Raw genomic sequence first — 24,450 nt, forward strand, 5'->3', positions numbered from 1 at the left:
TAAGTAAATGTGGTATACATACACAATGGAATAGCATTCAGCCTTACAAAAAGAAGAAAATGCTGTCATCTGTGACTACATGGATGAACCTGAAAACAATGTGCTAAGTGAAATAAGCCAGGCACAGAGAGATCAGTAATGCAAGATCTCATTTATATGTGAAATCTATAAAAGTTGAACTCACAGAAGTACAGAGGAGAATGGTGGTTACCAGAGGCTGGAGGAACGGGATCACTGGGGAATGGGTAATATTGATCAAAAGGTATAAAATTTTATTTAGATAGAAGGATTAAACTTAGTGATCTATTGCACAGAATGACATCTCTAATAATAGTGCCATGTATGTTTCAAAATTGCCAAATGACTACATTTTAAATATTTTCACCACAAAAAATGATAAATATGTGAAGTGGTAAATTTGCTAATTAGCTTGATTTAATCATTTCACAATGTCAACATATGTCAAAACATCACATTGTATTCCATAAATATATACAATTATTGTATAATTGTACAATTTAAATAAATGTTTGGTAGAATTCACTAGTGAACTCTTCTGGGCCTGGCGCTTTCTGTTTTGGAAGGCACGCCCTCTTCGGATTATCCAACCAAATGCTGAGGGCTATGACTGATGTAATCAAATCCTAAAGCTTACATTAATTACAACCAAGGGTATTTCCTAAATGGGCATAATTCCATCCAGTGGGTCAGATAATCAGTTTTTTGTTTTTCCTTTGCAAGAACTGGGAAGTGATGAAAATAAATTAGTTCACCCCCCAAAGACACTGTTTAACCTCTAAAGCATAAAAAGCTATATAATATCTTATACAAATTAACCAATGTTCTTAACAAAAGTAATACAGTTTTGGACATATGACATTAGGCGATATTTGTGGTGAAATACTAGGCACAAGAATACATGTAACAATTAGGCATTTTCAGTCTACTCAATCTCTAAGGTTATTTAATTCTTTGCAATATATTATATAATAACTGATATACATGTTGGTACTTAAGTACTGAATTGAGAATAAGAAGCAGTGTATAACAGTAACAACTTTGTATTTAACAAATAATTGCAGTATTGAACAAATCTCTTCTGTGAATTTCGTGATTTGTTTTGCTCTTGGTCCCTTGTAGTAGATCCTTGATTTGGTTCTTCTTCCGTATTCATGCTTTCTCCATCAAGTTTCTAACATTTCTTCATCTTCCTCCTCATCATGTAGTTGTTTTAAAATTAATTGTCTAGCTATAATGATTTAATATTCAGTCCTTCACTGCAGTGAAGCTTCCTCTTCATTTCAGATTTTCACTTTTTTTTCCTCGTTCTCCAAGTGCGAGGTCGCTGTCGCCCTCTCCCCTGTTTTCTTGTTCCTGAACCAGATCCTTTGGCTCAGAGCCTTCAGCAGGAGTTCATTTCTCAGCTAAGACATCTGGAGTCCTGGCTGCAGCGGTTTCTGAATCACTACCTGCACCTTCACCATCACCTCTCACACTATGGGGAGGAGAGCTTGGTTCATCTATCTTCACTAAACCACAGTCTTTGTCCGCTGGATGATATGTCACCAGGATGTTCATTTTATCCCACTTCTGGGCCATTTATTTATTTATTTATTTATCCTGAGGTCCTCCTCGTCAACACTTCTGGGCTGTTCTGCCGACGCCCAGGTAGAGGAGGTCGGGAAGGTCTGTTCCTGCTCCCTGCTGGACCGGCGCTCGGCTGGCGGCTCAGGGTCGCTGCTTGGCGCGGGTCCTCGAGGAGACGCGTCGGGCGCTCGCAGAGACCCGCGGGGCAGCCGCGGAGCCCGCGCGGGGGTAAGGCGGTGGTACCTGCCGTCTCCGAGACTGCTACCGGTGTCGCTTGACTACACCACAACCCCGACGCCAGAGCCTGCGCTGCGCCGGTGGCAGGCCTTCTCGCCCTTTGTCGCCAGCGCTTTATCAGGGGCTCTCAAGAGACACCCGCCCAGTGCCCCACCCACCTAGCGACCGTCTATCCTTTTTCTATTTCCCGCCCCGCCTCCCTTTTTGGTCATTTAGCTAAAGGTTTGTCAAGTTTGTTGATCTTTCTTACCAACTAACTGTTGATTTTGTTGATTTCCTTTGTAATTTTGTGATCTTTATTTTATCTTGGGCTGTAATCTTTATTTCCTTGCTAATGCTACCTTTGGGTTTAGTTCTTCTTTAAATACTTTCTTAAGGAGTAAAGTTATGCTGCTGATTTCGGATTTTTCTTCTTTGTAACGTAATCATTTATAGAGATAAATTTCTCTTTTAGCATTGCTTTCACAGCATCCCATAAATTTGGTCCTGTTTTGTTTTTATGTTCATTTCTATCAATATAATTTTATAAATTTCCTTGTAATTTTTCCTTGACCAATTAGTTGTTTGAGTGTGTTATGTAATTTCCACATATTTGTGGATTCCTATTTTTCATTCTGCCATTTTCAAGTTTTCTATCATTGTGTTCGGAAAAGGTATTTTATTTGATTTCAACAATTTTTGATTTATTAAGACTCCTTTGTACCCTAATATATGGTTTATCTTGAATAACGTTCTATGTGCTCTAGAAAGTGTATGTATTCTGCTGTTGTTGGTTAGAGTATTCTGTATACATCTGTTCTAATTGGCCTATAGTGATGTAGAAGTCTTCTCTTTCCTTGCTGATTTTCTGTCTAGTTGTTCTACTGGTTATTGAGAGGCGGGTATTGAAGTTTCCTAGTATTGTTCTAGAGCTGGCCATTTCTCCCTTCAGTTCTGTAAATATTGACTTCTTATATTTTGTAGCTCTGACGTTCAGTACATTTGTGTTTATGTTACATCTTCTTGGTGAACTGACCATTTTATCATTATATAATATCCTTCTTTTTCTTTTAAAATAGTTTTAACTGAAGTCCTCTTGTTCTGGTATTAGTATAGCCACCCTGTCTGTCTTTTGGGTACTGTTTGCATGAAATATTTTTTTACATCCTTTCACTTTCAACCTTTATGGGTCCTTGGATTTAAAGTGAGTCTGTTGTAGACATTATATAGTGTAATTTTTTTAATTTATTTTTTCCAATTTTAATTTTTTACTTTGGGAGTTTAATTTTGTTATATTTAAAGTAATTATGGGTAGGAAAGGATTTACATTGCCATTTTTAATTTATTTTCTGTATGTCTTACAGGTTTTTTGTTCCTCAGACTCCATATCTGCTTTCATTTCTTTGTGTTTATTTGTTGGGACACGTTTTGATTTTCTTTTCGTTTCCATTTTTATATATTATATAGATATTTTCTTTGTTATTACCATGGAAATTGCACATAACATTCTAAAGTTATGAAAATCTATTTTAGGCTGGTCCGATGGTAATGGGTTATCAGAACTTATTAGTGTCACTAAAGTTGGTTTTCAACCCCCCACTGCTAAATTTGACGGGCTTAAAAAAAAAAGAAAATCTATTTTATACCTATACTTACTAGGCCAGGCACCGTGGCTCACGCCTGTAATCCTAGCACTCTGAGAGGCCCAGGCAGGTAGATCACTCGAGGTTAGGAATTCAAGACCAGCCTGAGCAAGAGCGAGACCCCATCTCTACTAAAAAAAATAGAGAGAAATGATCTGGACAGCTAAAAATATATATAGAAAAAAAATTAGCTGGGCATGGTGGCACATGCCTGTAGTCCCAGCTACTCGGGAGGCTGAGGCAGAAGGATTGCTTAAACCCAGGAGTTTGAGGTTGCTGTGAGCTCAGCTGATGCCACGGCACTCTAGCCTGGGCAACAGAGCGAGACTCTGTCTCAAAAAAATAAATAAATAAATAAATAAAATAAAATAAACCTATACTTACTTAAATTGGGTACAAAAATTCTACTTCTTTAAAGTTCCGCTTTCTTTATTGATGTCACAAATTACACCTTTATATATTGTGTAGTCATTAACATAGATTTATGTTTATTAATTTTCTTTTTAAATCTTTAGGAAATAAAAATAATGTCACCAACCAAAATTACTATAACAATTTTTCAAATATTTGCTTATGTATTTAACTTTACTGCATAACTTTATATTTTCATATGGCTTTGAGAAACTTTTTGCCAACCTTTTATTTCAACCTTACCAACTCTAAAGCATTTTTGTAGGGCAGGTCTAGGGGTAGGAAACAAGCTTTTAGCTTTTGTTTGTCTAGAAATGTCTTAATTTCACAGTCATTTTTGCAGGATAATTTTACCAGACATAGAATTCTTAGTTGATAGCTCTTTGCTTTGTTTTCTGTTTGTGTTGTTGGTTTGTTGTTTCCTCTCATCCTTTTAAATATATTATTATGCTACCTTCTGCCTGCAATATTTCTACTGAGAAATCTGTCAATAATCTTTTCTATGAATCCTTGCATGTAATGAATCATGTTTCTCTTGTTATTTTTAATATTATCTTTATATTTAATATTTGCCTTTTAATAGCTTGATTTGAATGTGTCTTGGTGTTGTGGGTCTCAGGGTTTTCCTTATTGATATTTATAAAACTTGTATTTGTTTATTCATGTTCTTCCTGAAATTTAAATTTTTCATCCACTATTACTTGAAATCAACATTGTTCCCCTTTATATCTCTCTTCTCATACTGGGACACCATAATACATATATTGGCCCATTGGTTAGTGTCCCTAAAGTTCCTTGGACTTTCCTTCATTCCTTTTTAAATCATTTCATTCCTTAGATACAATAATTTCAAATGATCTGTATTCCAGTTTGTTGATTGTTTCTTCTATTTATTCAAGTTGATGGTTGCATACCTGTAGTAAATTTTTCAATTTATTTATTGCATTTTTCCACTTCAGTATCTCTCCTTGTTTTTTATAATAATTTCTATCCCTTTGTTGGTAATGCTACATCTTATGTGTTTTTATTAATATATATTTATATATTTTTATATGTTCATATAGCACTATTTATATAAGTAATTGGTAAACTATATTTTCCTACAAAATTTCCATATTAACTGGTATTGAGTTCTGCATGAGTCTAATAATTTCTAATGCATATTATTGACATCATGTACTTCCTTTTACTTTGACCTCTTTGAAAATCCTTCTTAGGTATGTAATTTAATGTAATCCTCACAATGGGGATTGTTGATATTTAATCCATGTGATAATGAAATCTGACTGTTAAGGTGCTTGAAAATTGTAGTTCTGAAACCCATCTGCTATTCAGTCTACTTTACACTAATCATAGACAGTATTTTTAGAATTCAGAGATGCATCTATATCACTTCCATGCTGCTAATAAAGAATAGTATAGATCTATAATAACTATTGAATTATGTGTGCAGAATCAATATATATGAATGACAATTGCTAGAATAGAAATATTTTCTCAAACTCTGATGTATGAAGTGCCAGTAGACAGCAGTTGTGTCTCTACTGAAAACATAGTGGCATGTTGATTATGATGAGACTATTTTCAGTTTTGAAGTTAGGAAGGCAATTAAAAGCAGAGGTAACTTTATAATAATGGGTTTCAGACACCATTTGTTAGACTCAATGTATCAAGTGATTACTTTCTCTAGATTAAAAAATTCTAATTTCAATTCCCAAATCTACCATTTCAATTTATAAAATACATGAGATTCCATGATTCACAGATTTCATTTTCCATATTTGTCTGATGTTAATATCTTTCACAAACCTCACCACATTGCTAATTGCTTTACTTAACTTATATATTAATTGATAAGTATATAAACTTAAATTGTAACAATTTAGTTTCTATCTTACACTATTTTATCATGTACTAGTGTTTTATGCCCCATTGTTTAGGACATGATATGAGATTGTTTAATAATTCTTGTAGTAGTTGCTGTTGTACCTTTGTTCCTTCCATAAGATAAATTGAGTCTTTCTGTGGCCATCCTAGGACAAAACCAATCTTGTAGTCTTTAAATCCAACATAATCCTGGGGCAAGTTCCTGTGATATTATACTGCCATAAGTGTATCTACATTTTATCAAAACTTTTAAAGGTTTATTCATAATTGATATTGATCCTTGGAATACTTTTCTTATACATCCATAGAAACTTGTTAAACCTAGCAATATAAAATTAAATATCACCACTGTAAAATATAATGACAAGGTGTAAAATCAAAACTAAATATATATCTAGACAGTTGGAAGAATTCAGGTAGCTAGCTTTGATAGTAGAGCATGGGGGGTAAAAGCACTCCTTGAAATCAGCCCAGACAGGATCAAGTTTCCACTTTACCCCCATGCAGCATCTGAATTTAGATGAATCACTTACCCTCTCTGTGCTTAAATCCTCCCCATCATTATAATGGCAGCATGTACCTCATCAATTAGTGAAGACTAAAGAAGTTACCTCATGCCTGTTCTTCATAGCAGTGATGAATACGTTGCATAAAAAAAAAATACATTGCAAGTACACGTTAAATGGTACACAGTCACGTATTGGAAACCTGTTAATAATAGAAAAAAATTAAGTAATATTTCTCAGTAGGAACTAAGAGTCAATGGAAAATATTGCATTTTAGTTGACATTTTAAATGTAACCCATGCCTCATGTTCCCCTGCAGGATCCTCTGGCTCTGAAGATAAATATCAGTCCTTGGGAGCTGACAGAATGGCCGCCAGGGATTTGGCAATAGGAATGATCTTCCTAACACAGGGCATACTTGGAATCCTGGAAAATTTCTGTCTTCTTTACCATTTCTCTCTTCTTTCAGTGAAGATTTACTTCACTCATTAAGGTCCACCGAGTTGATTATTGAGCACCTTATCACAGCCAAATCCTTATTCCTTTTCTCTAGAGAAACTCTACAGACAGTGGTAGCTTTGGGATGAAAAAATTCCCTCAGTAATTTCAGATAAAAACTACTTTTCTATGTTCGCAGAGTGGGCAGGGGTCTGTTCACTTCCACCACCTGCCCCTTGAGTGTCTTCCAAGCAATCACAATCAGGCTGAGGAACTCCTGGTGGGAACTCCAGGCGCTTCCAATTCGATTGAAAGCTCCCGATTATATTGGCTCCTCCATATTCCTCTGGTGGATCCTCCAGATTCTGGTAAATATTTGTTTTCCATGTATGTGACTGACAAATGAAGTAACAAAAATATCACAAAGACAGAAGATTTGGGACACTGTTCTACTGTTTATCCTGACAAAACTGTAGTCACTCCATGCAGCATTGTTTTATGTTTGGGGACCATGCCCTGGGCCAGTGGCTCCATGGTTTTCATTCTGTACAGGCACGTAATGGGTCAAATACATGCAAAGGACTAATGTCTCCACAGATCCTTGCCTGAGTCCAGAGCTACCAAAAGTATTCTTCTGGTGAGCAACTTTGTGTCTTTTTACACTGCCTCCTTCATCTTCCAAGTTTGTTTGGCTGTTTGTAGTAATCCCAGTCAGTTGATGGTGCCCATCTCCATAATAACCAATGCAGGATTCCCAACTGTCAGCCCCTTATTCTTATGAGCAGAGACTCCAATGTATCGAAGCTTTGCATTGCCTGGGTAAGTAATACAAACCCCAGATCCTCTCAGAAATATGTGAATTGTATGTGTTTTTTCAACATTGAGTTGTTTATTCACTCATCTTCATAGAATTGTAAACACAACCATGGAAATCTCATTTCAAGAAACTGACTATATACACTGATAAATGCATTTGTATAAGTATTAATATAAATGTGGTGATATGTGTATATGTATTTTTATGTGTTAGTGACAGGTTATTCTTATCTATCAAGCAATAACATTGGAAAATTACACATTAAGTATGTAAAAATAACACCAAGTGCAACAATGACAAATGCTTTAACATAAAGTCTATTGCATTTGATTTTTATATCACTATGGTAGGTGATTAACTGTTAATTTATCTTTAAATTATCCAACTGAATTTAGTCAAATTATGTTGTCTTAATATAAATGATTAGTCTGGGGGTTTTTGTTAAATATCATGATCCACATATTTGGGATGTGTTCTTCATGATAACTTGCTTTATTTTCTTTTTTTTTTATCTCTTAGTTTTTAACCTAGAAATTAAAACTTTCTTTTAAACACTAATCATAGTGGCCAGTGACTTAATACCCATGCCTTATGGACAATATTAAAATAATCTATTTACCATCTTTCAACTTTTAAAAAATTCTCACATGTGTTTAAAATATTTAAAAGTTCATACACAGGTCATACGTGGAAAGCAAAATGAAATATTAAAACTTCAGCATAATCATGTATGAGGCTTTTTAGATTTTTTTCTAAGAAGGACATTTTAGCCCACAGATACAGTCTTATGATCTCAACCAGTCAGTATCCTAAAGGGTGAGCACTATACTGATCACTCACAGCAGAGGTCACCTTTATCTCTTTTATAATTTATATATTAAATAAATATTATGAAGCAGAAACTGTTTTGTACATGGCTTTTTAAATTCCGTAGGTTGTTTTGAGTTTATCTGTATTTTTGCATTTCTGTGAATCATTTTTTAGCATTGAATTCTGTTGTGTAAATATAAGACAATTAACATAATTATTCCACTGCTGATGCACATGTGCTTTAGTTGGCGCTATTAGGAATACTGCCAGTCTATAAATTCTAGAAAATGTATTGGTGACACATGTATAAATTTCTGTTGGGAATGTACGTAGATTTGTTGTGTCATATGTTTACATATCTCCAGCTTTAGATAATATGCTGAACAGTTTTCCAAAATGTTTGTACTGCTTTTCACACCCTCCACCAGTGTATAAGTTTCCTGGCATATCTACATCCTTGCTGACATGGTATTTTCTTTTATTTGTGCTTGGTCTCCTAGTTCTGTGTGATTATATCAGGCTTTATTTACGTTTCCTTGATTACTAAAAAAGTTAGACTTTTTTTCACACTTCTTAAGATATTAAATTACCTCTTTTTAGAAGACTATGTTGTTTTATTTTGACCATCCTCCATTGACTTAGCCATCTTTTTATGGATTTGTAGGAGTTTTTTATGTATGCTGGGTAGGAGTCGTTTCATTGTCTTCTCTGTTGCTCTGTTTCTCTCTCTCTGTCTCTTTCTGTCTTTTGATGAGAAGTTCTTAATTTTAATGTAATCTCATTTGTTATTTCCTCAATATATTAAATGTTTTTTGTTTCATTTAATTTTTTTTCTATTTTAAGACTGTAGAGATTTTTTTTTTATTTTTTAAAGATACCATGATTTATATTTAAAATTTGTTTTCACAATCTATTCAGACTTAATGTTGTATGGCTGGTGATTTAATTTTTTTCCAGTGAGCTAACAAAATTCAATTTATTTTTAAAATGTTTTCTTATGATTCTTTTTATTTGCTGTCACCTGTCACTGCCTCACCCAATTTAACATCACTTCACTCTTGGAGCTGGCTTTTCAGTTTGTGAAACAAATAATATAACTTGTTGGCTTGCAAATAGGGAAAAAGTCTAAGAGCTCTCACATTTTTGACAATTTTGCTAATGAGAGTGGTTTCTAAGATATAACCTTGTGTAACAGGAAAGTAGAGAGATTCTTCACAGACATGGTTAGGGGCTATGAGAAGGCTGCCTGGAACAGGTAGCAAATGCTCTCACCCAAGTGTGAGTGAAGTGAGAGTGGCCCCTCGGCTCTCTGACCTGATGACCAGGCTGTGTGAGGGGGAGGATTGGAATGAGCTGTTAGAATGTGCTTCATTTGGATCGAATGGTAGGTCTACTTGAATCCGTTTAAGGTATCTCCATAATGCTTTCCACAGGGGTTGCACCAGTCTGCAGTCCCACCAACAGTGTATGAGTGTTCCTGTCTCTCCGCATCCACGCCAACATGTGATGTTTTGGGATTTTTTGATAAAGGCCATTCTCACCGGAGTTAAGTGGTATCTCATTGTGGTTTTGATTTGCATTTCCCTGATGATAAGGGATGTTGAGAATTTTTTCATATGTTTGTTAGCCATTCTTTTATCTTCTTTTGAAAAATTTCTATTCATGTCATTTGCCCACTTTTTGATAGGGTTGTTTGATTTTTTCTTGCTGATTTTCCTGAGTTCTAAATAGATTCTTGTTATCAGTCTTTTATCTGATGTGTAGTATGCGAAAATTTTTTCCCATTCTGTAGGCTGTCTGTTTATTTTTGTGACTGTTTCTTTGGCTGTGCAGAAGCTTTTTAATTTAATCAGGTCCCATTCATTTATTTTTGTTGTTGCTGTGATTGCCTTAGGGTTTTTCTTCATAAATTCTTTGCCTAGACCAATGTCTGTAAGAGTCTTTCCTACATTTTCTTCTAGAATTCTAATCGTTTCCCATTTAAGATTTAAATCTGTTATCCACCGTGACTTGATTTTTGTGAGAGGTGAAATCTGTGGGTCCTGTTTCAGTCTTCTACATGTGGCTATCCAGTTTTCCCAGCACCATTTATTGAATAGGGATTCTTGTCCCCAGAGTATGTTTTTGTCTATTTTGTCAAAGATTAGATGGCTATATGAGGATGGTTTTATATTTGGATTTTCTGTTCTGTTCCACTGGTCTGTGTCCCATTTGTTGTTCATTCTCCTCCTGTCAGGAGGGGGAAAGAACAAAAGAGTCCCCAAAGCTGACATAACACTTTGAATAAATCAAAATATTTTAAGCCTTGTGGTTTTGCTGACAGCAGTAAACTCAAGAAAATGTGGCATTTGGTGTTTTGCCTACTAGCAGGGAGTCGCTCTCTCCCTGTCCCCACTGATCCCTCTCTCCACATATGCCCCATTTTAGTAGCTTTATGGAAAAAATATTGAATCCATTTGGAAATTTTGGGGAGAGAGCAACTCAAAATTTTATAGTTTTGTTTTATGTAAATGCTCATTTACTGTCTTCTATGGTGCCCTGGGCAGGGAAAGGGGGTAAAAAAGGTGTGTGAAAATGCCAAGGGCAGTAGGGTGGAAGCATGGCTGCAAAGAGGCAGAAAGATAAAAGCTTCTGATCCTGAACACTCTCCAAATGCTGGAAGGTAGAAAGACAAGAAGGAAGCACAGACTTTAGGGTGAAAAGCTTAATGAGAATAACAACCTCCCATACCCTGGCCCTATCCCTATACACACCTATTGTAGCCTCCTCTGGTTCCTTGTGTTCTCCTGCCCTGGGAATAGTGTAAACTCCTTACGTCTGTGTTTCCACAGAGAAGAAAATAAACAAAAACAAACACACAGAAAAAAATAAAAACAGAAACTCAACTGATGGGATTGGAGCAGAGTTCACAGTAAGGGCAGGAAGGTCACATAACAATGGAAGTGAGGCCTTTGGGATAACTCAATGTCCTGTAGTGTTTCTACATCAGAATCTATAGTAGGAATTGTCCTGTTATATAATTTTGTGCTTCTCTGTCCCATAAGTGTCAGAGGGGATTATTCCAGTGTGGGTGAGGGACAGATAGAGAAGTTTAAGTGAGACAAACGTCCCTGCCATTGGCCACAGGAGGCAGGCCAGGATTTGTCATGAGTGCCTCCACCCTTTGATGTCCAAAATGTTCACTGTCCACTCTAGATGATCTTCTGTTAGCTGCCAAATCAGAAGCCTCGGTTTCAGTGTCCCTGTCCAGGATGGGTAACATCTCTCTGCCAGTAGGGAGGGGTAGCTGGTAAGACAAAAAAAATCACAGAGTTCTTCTTTCCAGTTAAGGTTTAATGGAATCATGTGGGCAGATTTACATTGCTCATTTCTTCCAGTGGTCAAAGAAAACTTAATGATTTTTTCATCTGGAGCCTCTGGGAGATGGATTCAGCCTTCACGTACAGGTAATCTGTGGGATTTTGGATTCAAAGCCCCCCCAACAGTACTAGTTACATTGATTTGAAAGTCAGCTGTAAGGATGCTACAGAGCACCTGGCAAACTGAATCCTGACCCATTGAAGATTGGGGGATTCCCAGCTTTATATTCCAATTTTGAGGTGGGCCAATTTGAGCTCTGTGAAAGACCTCAGAAGGCCACTGTTGAGTTGGAACCCATTCTACTAAGTGAAGTATCCCAAGAATGGAAAAATAAGCACCACATGTACTCACCAGCAAATAGGTTTCCCTGATCATCACCTAAATGCACATTTGGGAATAACACCAATTGGGTGTTGGGCAGATGTGGGGAGTGGGGGGAGGGGATGGGTGTATACCTACATGATGAGTGCAATGAGCACTATCTGGGGAATGGACATGCTTGAAGCTCTGACTGGGGGTGGGGATGGGCAATATATATAACCTAAACTTTTGTACCTCCATAATAAGCTGAAATAAACACACACACACACACACACACAGAAGGCCACTGTTAAATAGAAATATTTTACAAGAAAATTAGACTGGCACAGAAATATCTCAGCTCTAATGAAAATATCAGAATTTATCTTTGGTGGAAATGTTATGTCCTCCTGCACTGCCTGAAGCAAAGCTGCTTGCTCTATGGGGACCCCCATTCACCATGTATTTCCTCAATGCATGGTCCTGGTTTACTGATGGGTCAGGGAAGCTGCCACCTCATGGTGTCCACTGGGCTGCTGTGGCTATTTAACCTCAATGCGAGTCATGCAGAACCTGAAACAGGGCTGGTCATTCCACTCAGTGATCAGGACTCAGGGTTTTAAGTCATTGCCCACATTCTAGATGTTTGGTCTTTCACATTGAAAACTGTAGACTGTCTATATAAGGACACCCTTTTGGGAGGCTACAAAGTGGAAACAATATTAGCTGCAGATCTAATTGGCTGAGTTACTTATTTAGAATTCCACGGTTTTTTGAAGAGACTGACCATAGTCAAGCTATGGATTGAGCCTGAATCTATGTCTAATGCAAAGGCTATTGGTGCAAGCCAAACTTATGTCTCTTGGTAAAGTTGATCTTTTTGTCTGATGGTTAGGGAGGCCCCAGACCATTCCAAGAAGAATGACTGCATTGGCTCTTTGGTCCGCTTCTTGAGGAAACGGTCATGCCTCACCACTGTTGACGCCTTAGCATAACAGTATCTGACACCAGCCACACCTTGTGACCCTTGAAACTAATCTGTGTTACCTTTTAGACTTTCAAGATCACTTGCCCTCTCTGTTATGTATTTTGTCAAAAAATTTACTGAAAATGTGCTGACTGTTTGATTTTGCCTTTTTTTGTCATCTTGGTACACACATGTCATTAGGTAATTTGTTGATTAAATGTGGTTGTGCCTAAAAAGGGATTATCTCTCCATGACTGCCTCCAAGGTAAGTATAAAATTCTTGGGGACTATAGGGATCTATTTCCCCAATTTGAGATTCCACAGTGACCATTCCCTGATAAGATGTGTCTTTCTTTCCCCTGACTGCAGCCCCAGGTCAGTCTGATGTGTACACCCTCTGAGTGGCAGCACAGCCCAAAGGGAGCTGTGGGACTCCATTCAGTTCTGGTTAAGTTTTACATAGGGAGAACATCCTTGTTTGCTATATCACCTGGCTCTTACAGAGAAAAAGCCTAGGAAAAACTAGGGAGTGAGCAGAGTAAAGGTAAAATTATAGGTATTGGGATGGGACAAACAGGAGAACAAAAACCCAAAACCTGGGGAGTAAACATGATAGACCGCAGGAGCTATGGGGAATGGAAGAGCATTAATAACCTTTTGCTTTCTGATTCACCCCTCATGAGGCCCAGAGAAGAGTCAAAGAATCATGTTGGGCCCAGATGGGGATAATTTTTTAGGCCAGATGGTAGGGCAGGGGGTGTAGGTTCATCTTCTCCTTTTGGTCTTCCACATCACCCTTTAGAATCCTTTGGCACTGTTACATTTCTCTGTGATGTAGTCATGGAATTCTAGTGAGAAATGTGTGATTCCAGTGTCCCGCTGTTCGAGGCCGCAGGTATTTCAGATGATGGAGAACTATTGCTTTTTCTGTGTACCCCATGGCTGAGCTTAAGATGGATCTATTCAGCTCTGATTCCGCTTTCTTCTTCCTCTGTAGCTGGGGCTCCTCCTCTATTTTTCTACCACCTAGAGATGAATCTATATTTGTCAGTATTTGAGTCAATTGAAGACATAAATTATGTAAGGAAACCCTAGACCCAGCCCCTAGCATAGACTGACTCTTGACTATTTCTCTACCCATTTTACTAAGTTAACTATGTTGGCCAAGAGAAATACCCTGAGATGGAGTCTTTTCAGGAGAAATTAAAATGTTGTACTTCTAGAGAAGCTGGTGGTATAGGGCAAAAGTCCCAGTGGGAATTAAAGCTTCCGTTCAGACTTTCCAGCTTATCTCTATGTGGTAGAAGGATCCAGAAAACATCCCAGAGCCCTGGAAGGGATTATAAAGCTAGGCCAGGATCCCTGTGGATCAGAGTACGTGTACTCATCAGTCACCTTCTGAGATTAGACTCTCAGGGTGAAGCCTGTGTGGCAGGGCTGCAGAGCAGTGCGTGCCTATGAAGCCTCTGATCATGAGTGAAGGGTGGAGCTCTGGCTCAGGGCCAAGCCTCCTTTCTGAGGGAACACCAGGCTTCTGCAGGTGTGAGATTCTGTGCCCTTCCTTAGCAGAGGACCATTGACTAAATATTTGTTTGAAGATCATGCATAAATCATCCTTCTTTATTTTTAATTTCTTAAATAATGAAACAGAAAATATTTCATCCAATTTCAAATTAAGTATGAGGATGAGTAACCAGTGAAAATTTCACAGGAGGGAACTCCGGGACGCTATGCCCCATAAACCACAAAAACAGTGGTACAACCTGTAAGAATTAACCTTATCTAAACTTTATTTTTTTCATATAGATTCATCTTTCAGTGGACCTTTATTTTGTTATAGGTTGTGAAGAATAAGTCAATTTTTTTGCCTTTGTGAGAGGAGAATCAAATTCTCACACCCAAGTACTAGTAATGTAGTTTTAATGCTTATGAACTTTCTGCTATGGGCTGAATGTTTGTGTCCCACCCGCCCCCACAAATTCATCTGGGGAAACTTAATCCCCAATGTGATAGTATTACATGTGGGAACTTTGGGTGAAGTGATTACTGTAAGGCTGGTGGCAGGCACCCCTCCCTCCCTAATGGAAAAGGAAGAAGCCCCTCCTACTCCTCCGTACCGCCCTAAAGCTGCAACAAAGAAATTCCTCATTCTTCCCGCGAAACCTTCCCTCCAGAGAAACTCCCATCCCCCACCCCTAAAAAGGTATATAAACCCACCCAGACTTCTGGGTGGGGCGGCTTCTCTGGTTCCACTCGTGGGACCATGAGGCTCGCCCAGGCCCCTCTCTTGGGACCCTTTACCCCCACCCGGGAGCACCCCAATAAAGCCTCTTTACTTATCCCTTTTAACTCTGCTCGTCTTTCTTTCTCTGGCGCCGGCTACTCTGGTCTTAAAACCTTACAATTACATCAGGAGGACACTATGCTCATAAATAGAATTAGTGCCCTTGTGAAGGAGGTTGAATGGAATATGCTTGTCCCTTCTCAATGCGAGCACACGGCAAAAGCACCATCTAAGAGGAACAGGACCCTCACCAGACATCATATTTGCTGGTGCCTTGATCTTGGACTTTCCAGACTCCTGAATTGTGAGTAACAAATTGCTGTTGTTTATACAGTTCCCAGTCTAAAGTATTTTTTTAGTACCCAGCCTGAATGGACTACACCATTTCTTATGCACTTTTGTCTAATTTTGAATTTTTAGCTCCACTGATCTATTAATATAAGTCTTTTCTTCAATCAAGTTGTCTCACAGGGCTGGCCAAACTATTTTTTTTTCTTTTTCGGAGTTTTCTTGGCTACCCTTTTGCCTTCATCTATAAGATATAACTTGCCTACCTCTAATGATACCTGTGTTGGAACAAATTAAATATATAAATTACCTTAAGAACAATCGATGTGATGATATTGACGTTTTCTACCTAAGAACATGATATTTTCCATTTGTTTATGTCTGCATTCATATATTTTAGAACTTTTCTAAGGTTTATCTCATATGCTATACACATTTTGTTGGCTTCATTGTTATATATTTTATTTTATCCTATTAAAAAGTAAACTGAGGCACAATAAAATTTTAAAGAGTTTATTTGAGTAAGAAGCAAATCTGCCTGCAGTCAGGGCCGCTCCTCCTTAAATGTGCTCTCATGGGCCCCGAGTGGCCCCGTGGGTGCAGCGCCAGCGGCCTGTTGCGCAGTTTGGGGCGCCCTGCTCCACATGGTGCCAGCCACTCGGGGGCGCCAAGTCGGCGGGCTGCGCTGCGGCTCCGGACATTGCTGTTTGTGTGGTGGCGGCGCGACCGAGCCTTCCACGATCGGAACCAGGGAGGGCGGCCCGGCGTGGCCCGCAGTCGGGTTCTGGCGGTTCGGCTCGGGCTGCTCCTGCAGCTCCGAGCGGCCGTGGGCTCCAGGGGGCGGGCACTGGCCCAAGCCCTCCGTCCGCGGCTGCCGCCCACGTCAGAGCCGAGGGGGTGGCGGGTGCACAGCCGGGGCCCCCGCGGGGGCGGCGCTCCCAGGCCTGCAGCCCGAGGGGCCGCCGGGGGCCGCCGTGGCTGAGCTGCCGCAGCTGCTGCGGGAGGATGTCCTGGGCTGGGAGCTGCAGGGGCGGCGGGCGGGGAGGGCGCTGCGGAGCTGCTCGTCCTGCAGATGACAAACTCGAGGCTGCGGGCGTCCTGGAGGTTGACGCGGCTGCGGCTCACAGCTCCATGACAGCAGATCACGGCGGAGGGCGGGCTAGGCAGGTCACATGGTAGCATGACTGCCGCCACCGCCTTGGCACTGTCTGCCATCAAATGTCATTTATTTTATTTCACGTCGGTTATGCAAGATGAATAAATTCTGTGATCTGATGCACACAATTGGGATCGCCGTTATACTGTATTGTGTACTTGAAATTTGCTAAGGAGGTAGATCTTAAATTTTCTTGACTCATACACACAAATGGTAACTGTGGAGGTGATATATGTATTAAATTGCTGAATGGCGGTGAACATTTCAAAATGTACATATCAAAACATCAAGTACGCCTTAAACATATACAGTTTTTATATGTCAATGATATCTCAGTAAAGCTGCTGGACAAACATAATATCACTAGAGGACCGTCAATATTTGGTCCAAATCAACAGCTACCTGGAAAAACTTTATCCCTTGGGTAGTGGGAATGTTTAATTTGACTCAGAGCTCAGATGAGTGAAAAATTTGTACATGAAAGTTCACGGAAGCATTATTCCCAACAGACAAAAAGAAAGTACTCACTGTTCATAAACAGATTTTAAAAATGTCTACTTGTAAAATGGAATATTATTCCACATGGAAAAAAATGAAGTGCAGATACAAGCTGTAACACAAATGAATCTTAGAAAAATTATGCTAAGTGAAAGAAGCCAGTCACACAATAGCACGTACTGTTTGATTGTATTGCTCTAGAATATCTGGAATAGGCAAATCTACAGACACAGAAAGTAGATTAGTGGTTGCTTACAGCTGGGGAGTGGGGACAGATGTGGAGTGACTGGAGCAGGGTGTGAGGGTTCTTTTTTGGGTTACAAAAATATTCTAAAACTAAATGGTCAAAATGTTTTCATAGCTCTGCAAATACACTAAAAAGGAAATGAATGGTATAATCCAAAAGGTATGGTTATATAATATGTAAATTATATCTCAAGCTGCTAGAAAAAAATAAATTAAAAATAACTGCACATTGTAGAAAGAAAAATATTAATAACTTCTGCTCTATTACCAGATTACCAGATTAGGGAATTGGGCCTTGAGTTTCCAGCAGGCAGAACAGAGTCTGAATACATGGTAGTCTTGCTCCATGAGAACAAAGGGTAGGACAGTTGGGAAACACAAATTTATTAATGCAGTGATGTTCACCAGCCATCACCTGGTTCATTGAAAAAAGCCTCATAAACTGTAAGGAGGAGAGGGTGAGAAAAGTTACAAAGGTTCTCAACCGCATAAGGATTCTTTGGGTAACTCTGGCCTTAGGAGAGAATCTGGGAGAAATGTTGGTCCTATAAATGTGTTAGACTCACTGCCTGTGTCTGTACAAGATGAAAACCACAGAACCACTAGCTCAGATCCTAAGTCGAAGACCCAAAGTACTGAGACAGGCTGAAAACTTAGAAGTACTTAGAGGACATCACTTTGTCATAAAATACACAAGAACAATATCCGAATCCTAGGCTTGGCATGGTGGCTCATGTCTGTAATCCTAGCACTCTGGGAGGCCAAGGTGGGAGGATCTCTTGAGCTCAGGAGTTCAAGAGCAGCCTCAGCAAGAGCGAAACCCCCATCTCTACTAAAAATGGAAAAAATTAGCCAGTCAACTAAAAATAGAAACAAAAAATTAGCCGAGTGTGGTAGCTGGCGCCTGTAGTCCCAGCTACTTGGGAGGCTGAGGCAGGAGGATCACTTGGGCCCAGGAGTTTGAGGTTGCTGTAAGCTAGGCTGATGCCAGGGCACTTTACTCAGGGTAACAGAACGAGACACTGTCTCAAAAGAAAAAAAAAAAATCCCAATCCTTTTGTTTTGTGGTTTCCTTACTGCTCTATTTTCCAGAAATATATATAGAAAAATATGTTAAAATACTTTGCAAGATCCAGCAGAGGATGCTGAATTGTACTTGTGAGCTCAATGTACTTGTGAGCTTTCCCTTTAAGCTCTGTTTGCCTGGAGTTCCAGGGACAGATTGCAATGGCCTGGAAGATACCCCAAATGCGGGAGAGCCAAAGGACACACCTCTGGTTATTCGTTATTCTGTAAAGATAAGACCTAAATTTACATCCAAAATCATTGAAGAAATGTTTCATCTCTAACACTGCCATTTTCTGGGAGACTCCTTAGAGAAAATGGCCAAGGTGTTAGCTTATTTCAGGTGCTTGACAGATCTGTGGACCTTGACAAGTATCTAGTGAATTAAAGGTAGTGTAATGTAAATAAAAAAATAAATTCACCATGATTCCAACCATACCCTGCGGTGAGGAGATAAGCCCTATTGCCAGATCCCTGGAGACCATTCTGCCATATTACTGTGCTGACATTAATATCCTTTGTGGAGCCAGAGGATACTGCAGAGAAACATGGCAGTGTTACTTCAAGGCCCCTGAAGTCCAATATTCTCAACTTAGAATTTATTCAGAAACACTTATTATTTGCTTTAAGAAGTGATTGATTATGTTTGCATATTTACTATCCTTTATACAGCACTTAGAGTAAGAGTCATTATTATTATAGAGTTAGGGTTAGGGTTACATAAAATTGCAGACTGAATATTCAACTCTGCGAAAGTATTGATATTATTCTCATGACTGACAAGGAACCTTAGGCAATGACAAGGTAAAATATTCATGTAACTCCCATCCCAGTATGTTGCCTGAATTAAAGTCTAAACCCAGGTTGTTTGGCTGTCAAGAAAGGATTCTTACTCAGAATACTACATTAACAAGTTTGTATATGTCCCCTTGATCCAGAAATTAGCTTACAATGGTGCCAACCACCAATATCATTGCAGAATACTACTGTGAGCTTAGGGACAGGATCTGACAGACGAACATAAGATAAAGCACTGGAATGTACAGACTACATTGATTATGATTATGTTGTAATTTGTTTAATAATAAATGGAATAATAATATCTTATGACAATGTAATCATTATTATTTATACTCCAATATAAGGTAAATATATAAAGGTGCATCCAAAAGTAATGAAAATAAATTCATTGAATAACTATTGGAGAGATTCATAGTGAGATAAGAGATGCTATTGCAATTTTTTTAAAGCAAAAACTGTTGAAGGTCTTGATTTTCTTTTGCTATCTTAAACCCCAAATCAAAATGTAACTTCTTTTCTTAAATACACATTTTATTATTTCAATAGAAAAAACAGTCTCAGCATAATCAACAGACAGTATAGTTTTTCTGTCAAAACAGGTATTGTCACCATTTAGCACATGAGACACTCAGCATCAGCCAGGTGCGGTGGCTAACGCCTGGAACCCTGGCACTCTGAGAGGCAGAGGATCGCTTGAGGTCAGGAGTTCGAGACCAGCCTTGGCAAGAGTGAGACCGCCATCTCTTCTAAAAATAGGCAGAAATTAGCTGGGCAACTAAAAATATAAAAAATTAGCTAGGCGTGATGGTGCACGTCTGGAGTCCTAGCTACTTGGGAGGCTGAGGCAGAAGAATTTCTTGAGCCCAGGAGTTTGAAGTTGCTGTGAGTTAAGCTGATGCCATGGTACTCTAGCTGGGGTGACAAAGTGAGACTCTGTCTCAAAAAAAAAAGTATATATATATATATATATATATATATATATATATATACACACACATATATATATAATAAAGTAAAATACAATAAAATTTTAAAAAAAGACAGCATCAGAGAAAAGATACTTACATTCTAGTCACTGCCACTTAGACACATGGTTTCTGTACAGCAGTGGATCAGTGTATTATAGTTCCATTTAATTATAGTTCCATTTAATTATCATCACATACATGGATAGTTTAAACCATTATTTTTATTTTCCTGAAGATGATGTTTGGGATTCAAGTAAAGGAGATTAATTTCAGAATGACAATCATAGAGAATTTAAGCATCCACTTAAATTTACTAAGGAAAATATTAACTTTCTTTACTATGGATTAAATAATATTAGGAGAAGATAGATATCAATGTACAGCCTAGGATCTCAGCCTATTTCCAAGAGTTCAGCCCTTGCCTCAGGAATTATTTTTTCATTCTGAAAGTATTTGGCACTAGACCAGTTTTAAATCCAGATGAATCCCTTTCTCAGACTTTAGCACTTACCCAGACTCCTGATAAACCTCCTTTCCTTACAGACTAAGCCTCTCAGACTAAAATCTAAAATACTCACTGGCTCTTTCCTGCTGCCAGGAAGGTAGTCTCAGTGTGACGGTTTTGGTACTCAGTGTGTGTGTGGAAGGGAGGCAGGAAAACCCTGAGATAAACTCTTACAATCCTGTGACCTTATCTTCCCACAGGAATGTGATTATCATTTCATCTATAGTGACAATGACAAAGCACACTAGTGCAGATAAGACTATTTCTGGAAAACTCTATCTCAGTTATGAATCCCTGAAATAATCACAAGTTTCTAACCAGCAACTCCAAGAAGACTATTGGTGTGTTGGGGAGAGGCTCTTTCTTTTCCATTGTCCTTGGAGACAAACATTGTGTCATGTGGAAAACAGCAGAAAATCTTGAGGTCTGACATAGGAGGGACTGGCAGTGAAGCATGTGGTGGACTTTGTGTCTCCCAGAGAAGGTCTTTTACCTAAAATCTAATACTTTTTAAATTCTTGAGTTACAGAGATGTCCCTTATTTAAGTTATGGAAAGAAAAGTGAGGTGACATGAATAAAGTAAGAAGGATGCATTAGTAGGTTAGATATAGAAGATTAAACATGATATAATAACTTTAGATTAAATCATTCAAGAATAATTAGCACAACTCAATGCACATTGATTGGGAAAACAAGATGTGAAAATTTTCTAGAAAAATATTCTTTAAAAATATTTAGATTTGAAAGCCAAACAGAATAATATCCATGTTAGTAGATAAAAAAGGTTCTCACAAATAAAGTTCCAGGATCAAGTAGTTTATCAGGGGGACTCTACAGTCATTTTAAATAGCACATAATTTAATGCTTCTAACTCAGTACAAGAACATTACAATAGAAGTACTGCTTTCAAACAAATTATGCAAATTAAATGCAACACTGGTACCCAAAACTTCCAAATGTACAAAATAGACTATTACAGAAAAATCTCTTTTATGTCTACACATGGAAATATGTAAAATAAAATACTAGCAAACAAATTCTAATTGATTAGTAAAAACAACGTATAATAAAAAATGCAGTTTACCCCTGTAATTCTAGAGTGATTCAGCATTAGGAAATCCACTCATAGATTTCATTGTTTTCATAGAGATAAACAAAACAGTCACATATTCGTGTTCATAGATGAAAAAATGTCTGTTTAGCAGAATTAGCATGCATTACTGTTAATTTGAAACCATCAAAATTATAAATTGATAGATCTTTTTAAACTTGGCAATAGTCTTTTTCATATTCATAAAAAAGTGAGGAAGATCAACTATTTTCAGAAGCAATACTAAAAAGAACAACATTGCCGCTAGTATTCATTAAATTTGCATAGAGCTTTATCCAAGGCAACTGAAAGTGGCATAAGGTATTGCTAAAAATATGTAAAACTCAATTTGCAGATAATATAATTACATATCTTGAAACACAAAAGAATTGGTTAAAAAAAAAAGACCTAATACAAAAAATAGTTCAATAAACTAATACAACATAACACAGATGCACAAAAACCATACCTCTCTATGTATAATTCTCAATTATTTATGGGTACAGTGTGAGGATACAAAGAGAAAGTATAATTTAAATTTTAAAAATTAAAACAAAATTACCTAGGAATAAAGCCAATAAAAATGTGCAAAGTCTATATGAGCAAAATAATAAAGCACTTTTGAAATATATGAATGAAGACTCAAATAAATGGAAAGTCACATTATATTTTTGAATAGAAAAAACTAAATAATATAAATAAGTCATTTATACTTAAGCTAACTTCATCATTGTATTTGATCTCATAACATATACTGATCACTGTTTTTTTAAAGCTGGCAATGATTTTGCAAAGTGCACATGGAAAAAGAAATATATAAGAATAGCCAAAATCCCTGAGAAAGAGATACAGTGAGGGTTTCTAGTTCTATAAGAAATTAAAACACATAAAATATTCTATAATTAAAGCAGTGTGGTATTGATACAAAAACAGGCAACAGACAGGGATAGTAGGAAATTCAGAAATCTAACAAAGTGCATTGTCATGCTATAAAAACTATGGAGGAGTCGTCTTTATTAATTCTTGGCATCTTGGAACTGGATATTCCTATAAAAAGAGTAAAAATGGATTTATTTTTATATGCTACAGTAAGATAAAGAACAAATAAAGGAGAAATGTAAATGGTAAAGTATGAAAACATGTAAGCAGTAGAAAAAAATTGGTAAACATTTCTACAAGCTGTGATAATAAATGTTTTAACTCAAAACAAAAAATTTAAAAGATTGATAAAGTACACAATATAAAACTAGAATATTGTGCATGGTAGGAAGCACCATAAATCAAGTAAAAAAGAAAAATGCCAAATGAGACATCTGTTTGTGATTTATATAACAAAGGAAAGTACACATCTGTTTGTTCCAGAAAATAAGAAAGCCCTTAAAACATACAGTCTTGTGGCACAAGGACAAAGAAGGCAATTTGAAGGGTCCCTCACTGACCTAAGATGGGACAATTTGAGCTCAAAAAATAAATATAGACTTTGGTGTATGGAATCCCATCAAATACACAGAAAATAATGTTAGGAAAATATTATTAATATATTTTCTTTGTTTGCTGTGGCCACACCCTCATTATTATGTCAACTTTAATAAAAAGAAACACCAAGTTTTTATCCTTTCTTTCCTGATACTCTAGTTTTTAATGTAATGAAAAGCTCATGAGAAAATGCAATTCTTAATAGAAGAATGAAAACTAATATATGCAGAGGATATAATTAGAAAACAGCTATTTTGCAACCCTACTGAAATAAATGAAATTAGGAAATACTAATAAATGCTAAACAATTATGTGAAAATAACAGGCAGACATTCCCTAGACGACTGATCAACCTTAATATAAATAAAAGTGTGAAAACAAGACATGTGCATCCAGTTGTGCTGTCTGTATTGGAATGTTCTGGGAGCTTAAAATACAGAGTGACTTTGAAAGATTTAGTACCAAAAAAAATTTTCATTTATAATATTTTGGATATATTGGGTTAAATAAATTACGACAAAGTCTTTTATGTTCGTATGAGAAAATTTAAAGTGACACATGTGGCTCATATTTAGAAACGGCTGCCTCGGAGGATGGTCTCTCTTTTCAAAACTCAGGTTGTGGCGCAGTGGTGGCTCACGCCTGTAATCCTACCACTCTGGGAGGCCGAGATGGGAGGATTGATTGAGGTCGGCAGTTCGAGATCAGCCTGAGCAAGAGCGAGATCTGGTCTCTACTAAAAATAGAAAAAATTAGCTGGATGTGGTGGCACACACCTGTAGTCCCAGCTACTCGGGAGGCTGAGGCAGGAGGATCGCTTGAGCCCACAAGCCTGAGGTTGCTGTGAGCTAGGCTGATCTTACGGCACTCTAGCCCAGACAGCAGAGCCAGACGGTCTCTCAAACAAAACATAACAAAACAAACCTCAGGCTGCCCTCTTAGAGACCAAAGGCCATAAAGCTTATGAAATGTGAAATTTAAAAATAATTGTCATTACATTGTTTCCAATTTTGAATATTACATATATTATTCACAAGAAGCTATAACCTTATATACAAGGCTAAATGCAAACGTCCCCCTAGCGGCACCAAGTCTCGGCGTAGAGAAGGAAGTCCCGATGCAGGCGTGAA

At 37.7% G+C, this 24,450-nt stretch overlaps 1 pseudogene; it reads right to left on the minus strand.

Annotated features, from left to right (window-relative positions):
* Positions 1-1,012: 1,012 nt before the first annotated feature.
* On the minus strand, positions 1,013-11,577 carry LOC123649010 (annotated as a pseudogene).
* Between the last annotated feature and the right edge of the window lie 12,873 nt (positions 11,578-24,450).

Source organism: Lemur catta, chromosome 13, assembly GCF_020740605.2.
Source record: "Lemur catta isolate mLemCat1 chromosome 13, mLemCat1.pri, whole genome shotgun sequence".
NCBI classification, from domain to species: Eukaryota; Metazoa; Chordata; class Mammalia; order Primates; family Lemuridae; genus Lemur; species Lemur catta.